This window comes from Halyomorpha halys, unplaced genomic scaffold, assembly GCF_000696795.3.
Source record: "Halyomorpha halys isolate HHAL.00 unplaced genomic scaffold, Hhal_1.1 Scaffold45.1, whole genome shotgun sequence".
Taxonomy (NCBI): Eukaryota; Metazoa; Arthropoda; class Insecta; order Hemiptera; family Pentatomidae; genus Halyomorpha; species Halyomorpha halys.
The window spans coordinates 2,674,010-2,679,207 of NW_027113993.1; the positions used below are offsets into that span (position 1 = coordinate 2,674,010).

The 5,198-nt window shown below is 28.3% G+C and overlaps 1 non-coding gene across 1 annotated transcript; it reads left to right on the forward strand.

Moving 5' to 3' along the window:
* The first annotated feature begins 4,537 nt into the window (after window positions 1-4,537).
* TRNAG-UCC (transfer RNA glycine (anticodon UCC)) lies at window positions 4,538-4,609 on the forward strand. The gene has a single exon. It is a non-coding gene; the product is annotated as a tRNA-Gly (tRNA).
* Window positions 4,610-5,198: the final 589 nt, after the last annotated feature.

The following is a 5,198-nucleotide window of genomic DNA, read 5'->3' on the forward strand; positions in this document are numbered from 1 at the left end:
GAATATATATTCCAAGGGCTGGGTTTTATACAGTAGGTTCCATTACTATAAGGTGTGGGATAGACCAGTGATTGAATGCTAAAATTCCAAGTCCATATTTGCTTCCTCAGTCTATATAAAGTTGAAATTTGATTTTATAGAGGATTGAGGAAAACCAGACAAAATCACCTCATTTTACTGTTTTTATAGGGTCGAGTCATAAGTAATTTCCGTCTTAATCCAAATACATTAAACCAAATTATATTAATTTATTAGGTATTCACAACTATTTCCTATAACCTGTTTCCATCTTTCTGGCAGTTCCTTCAATCCTTTCTTGTAAAATGTGGTTTGGACTGAATGAATTCCAGCTCTTCAGAACTGAAGGTTTTTCATTAAAAAATCTTCCATTTCAAAGGTTTAAAAAAAAAGTTTAACGTAACGTGTATCACACAAAACAGCTGACATAAAAACTAAACAAGCCTCGTCAAATACTCTAATGCACAGACAGTCCAAACAAAATCTTATTGTTATCGTGTCATTGCGAGTAGATGCAAACAATATATTCTACTTCGCTGCGTCGGAAGTTACTTATGACTCGACCATAATGAATATAAATATGGGGTACAAGATGTAAATATGGGTACCTCAATATATGCTATCCATTTGTTTTTGTATTTCATATTATTTTTTTCAACTCTTGAAAGAAAGTCAAAAATGAAATAAAGAATTGATAACGAATAAAAATTGGAAGTCATTCAATTACTAAAATAATAAACGAATTTATGAAGTAGCAATAAAGCTGTATCATATGTATGATAGTATAGGAACAGGAGGGTCAGATATGATCTTAGGCCTCCAGAGATAAGGACACTCAAGATCTCCTCTAGACACTAAGCCGAGGACCCAACTAATTGGGCAGATTCCACGTCAGCCAGTAACATTCCGCACATAATGGACCCTATCCAATAACGACAATTATTGGAGGCTCCAAAAGGGGAAGAACACACCATTATCGGGATTACCTGCCCTCATTCCTCCCTCCGATCTCCCATTAAATCCTATACCTCTATAGCTATATATTTTTCTATATACAGGTATCGCTTGCAACCGAAGCCGGTAAAGTGAAGTTGTTCGAAGAAGCACTCTTTTCCTCATAGCTTCTCTCTCCTTCCTCCCTCCCACTCCAGAAGAATATAAAAAAGAGGGGAGAGGAAAATTGGACGTCTTATTAGTGCTCTTTCTTTCTTTAGATTTTTTTTTCGTCAATCCCTGCTTTTTTGTAATTGATCGTGTCAGGTTTCCAGGAGCCATTAGGGGCAATTTATAAAATTAAGGAGGATATATTTTTCTCCCTTTTTTAATAGCTATTTTTAACAGAATACTGTTACAGGGGATTAGTATTTTAAAAAATACTGTTATTCGGAAAACGGAGCTACACTGAATTCCATTAAGTAATACACAATATTTTTCACTATTAACTCATTATTACTATAATAAATGTATAATTTATAAAATATAATTTGTAAATCATTAAAATAATTTTTAGAAAGTTAGAATATTTGTTATCAAATAAATATCCATTGATTAAAAATATTTTCTCAAATCTTGTTTAATATTATACAATATTTATATACACTATGTAGGCCAATCGCTGCTTTGCTTTAATGATGACACATCTCAAAAAAAAGGTTTTTATTTATTTTTTAATTGGAAGCATTCTAAAGATATTACCGTACCCAAGGATTTTTCTCTATTGGTGTCCTGAAGACTATTCAATGCGTTTTATAAAGATGGATTATATGTTAATCATGAAAATATCTATCTAATAATTTATAATGGGATTATATATATGAGAAAAATATATTCTCAAATCGTGTATAATATTATTTACTAAAAAACAATTTGTGATTTTCTTTGGTGTATAATGTAAAACATAAAAAAAGTAAAAAAATAAAACAATTTTATTTTCTAAATTATGAATTATATTAAATAAATGTATCATTTATTGAAATATAACACTTTGTAAACTCATATTGATATGGTTTTCTAATTCATTAATAGAACGATAAATTTCTGTGAATCAGAAAGTTGACTATTTTTTTTCTACTTTATTAATTACTATTTTATTGAATAATTATAATAAAATTATTTCATTACCTATAATCTAAAAAAAAAGTTATTAAATTCTAGCTTGCTGTCGTTACTAAATTAATATTATTTAATTTTAGGTTTAAAAAAAAAAGAATTTTGGCCATATTTTATTTTTTTACAGTAATTTCTGAGCTGTTAAGCCTAGCCGAAGCTATTAAAATACTCTCAAGAATATTGATCATAGCCTAAGAATTATCCATGGAGAACTTCAATATATAAGAGTTCCACAATACAGAGGAGGATTCATAGACCTATTACTGTATACAGTATAGAGTACATTAAATATAAGTGGCTTAATTTGGTTTACTAAGGCAACAAAAAACAAAACATTATTTTTAAGTATAGATATTAAGTTCTATTACAGTAACTGAATTCAAGCAGCGATCAAATAAAACGAGACATTGAAGATCAAAAGGACGCTCTTTTCTATATTACCGAAGATTACTTGTTGACATAAATTATTGTAATGAAAGATGATGACAAGTAAGGCAACCTTATGACCGTAATGAAAATGACCCCACAACAAATAGAAACTGTTTGCTCAAGAATTTCCATCGCTACGCACGGTTTAAATAAATAATAATCTAAGGTATGAAGGAACCTTTGAAGGCGGACAAATGACTTTCCGCGAATCTCCATCAATACTCTCCAGGAACGGTAAGCACGCAGGGTAATTCTCCGACCAATATGGTGGACACTCCTGCTATCTGGAGGACTAGGGGCTAAGGTATGCAAGTCCATTTTCGACCTAACGAGCCAATAGAGAACTTTCATCATTCCCAGGAAGAAATTCCAGCCATTTTCAGAATATTCATAGAAAGGCGGAAATACTACTAGAGATATATGGCAGTACGGGAGAGACAGTTTATCTGTTAGTGGCTCCTGATGTAGTAGAGTCATATAGATTATATTCTCATCATATAAATTTGAATGTTTTATGAATATTATAATGTGTGTTCTTATAATACTTACTGCGAATAATTGGTTCTCTTAATGGTTTTCCCCCGAAGATATTTAATTCAGAGAAAACAAAATAACAAGGTAGTCTCATCCCCGATTAATATAAAATAAAATTATTTAACACGTTATTTTAAGTCATATGGATGGTAAAATTTACTAAATTTTGTCAGAGAGTCATGATTTAATTTTTTTAGCAAATATCTTTTACTTTAAATCATATTGTTGCCTTTTAATTATTTTTCTATCTCATTATTAAAGTTATAAGAAAAAATTCTAATGACCTCAGAATCGAACATTTTCGCTCAAATCATAAGTTCAAAGATAACAAGAAACAAATCTGATTCTCTATTCGTTTGTGGTAACATTTGTAATTCAGCATAGTCAAGCGAATGGCTAATCCAGTTTTGTTGTTATTTTCATAGATTGTGTAGGTTGGTACTTCATTGGTCCCATATTGATTTTATCATAGTCCGTACACTACGTTCCCTTTCTCATGAGCCAATGTATTTCCCTTGAAATATCTATATTTTAAAAAAACAGCTCGGCAATTATATCCCTAATTTATAGGAAATTTGGAGATCAGCCTTGATTTAATCTATTAATTAGTAAAATTGTATTCAAAGTTCATAAGCTAATTTCGCTTCGCATGTGTAAAAATATTTTTTTGTTTCATCTATGTTTCAACAACTCGTCCGAAAGATTTTAATCACAAAAAGTAAATCTTTAAACTTTAAATATAAATAAAAAATATCTAGAAATATCTAATAAAGATATCTAGAAAAGGGTTATTTTCAAAAAAATAAAATAAAATAGTGAAGTAGCAATACTGACCCATATTGACAAACCTTTTTTTAGTTAAAATGCGTTTCGGCGGAGCTATTGAAAACCAGATTCAATAAATCTTCCATTTTTTAAGTTCAAGTTCTAAAGAACGTTGAGGCTATAAATATTTTCAATCTTATCTGGCCGTACTATATTTAAAAGGTCTTTCTAAAACATTTCTATAAACTTTTTAAAGTTCAGAAAAAAAGTATGCATCTCATCCTTAATCAAATTAATCAATTTTGAATTTTGATGCATAAGAGCCTTCACTAAGGTTTAATGACTGATCCATTGCTATATTCATTGTTAGCACCAGTCAGATTAGCTCAAATTTTTTTTTTGTTTTTGATTAATTTCTCTTATTATTAAATATATGAATTAATTAAATATATGATTCAGTATGGGTTGTTGAAATTTTCTTGCAGATAAATTATTGTTAACTAAACATTTTCAAAGAACGTCAAAATATCGTAGTTCTTAAAAATGAAAAAAAAAATTGATAATTTAAACATTTTAAGTTATTTATCTATATTAATTTGCTTTTTATTCCCTAACATATTTTCATTATATAAATTTAGATATATAAAGAAGTTATAAACTATAATAATATTCTCCCAATCCTGCGATGGTGGTGTAATGGTGAGCATAGTTGCCTTCCAAGCAGTTGATCCGGGTTCGATTCCCGGCCATCGCACTTAATTTTTATGTTATACCCATAAAAAAATTATATTTAGTTTTAAATAAATAAAATAATGGTTTATAGAATAATTTATAATTGAAAAAGAAAATAATGCATTTACTACTGAATTGAATAGTTTGTTTTGGATATTCTTTACTAAGGGTTTTTTTACTACTTATTATTTGGTCAATCCTTTTTTTTTTTGCCTGACCGCAATGGAGGAAAATAAAAAATAATTTTAAAATATGCAAAATAAAACAATAGCAAAAATAACAATACTTATTTGTCACTGATTCCACATCGAAATAATATATTTTCAAATTATTAAGTTTAATTTCAAATTATTGATCAAGTTCATTCATTAGTAATAATTCTTTACTAATTATTGTTTGTGATTTTTATTAAAACAAAACAAATAAAAATAATTACTAATACAAATATTAATAATAAAAAAAGTAAATATATTGCTATAAGTGCTTACTTGTAGTACTAAAATACTATATTTTATATTGTTCAAATTAAAATAATAAATTATTTTAATTAAATATGTTAAAGATGAAGATCATGTTGTGTTTTATTATCTTTATTTTGTGACACAATTCAC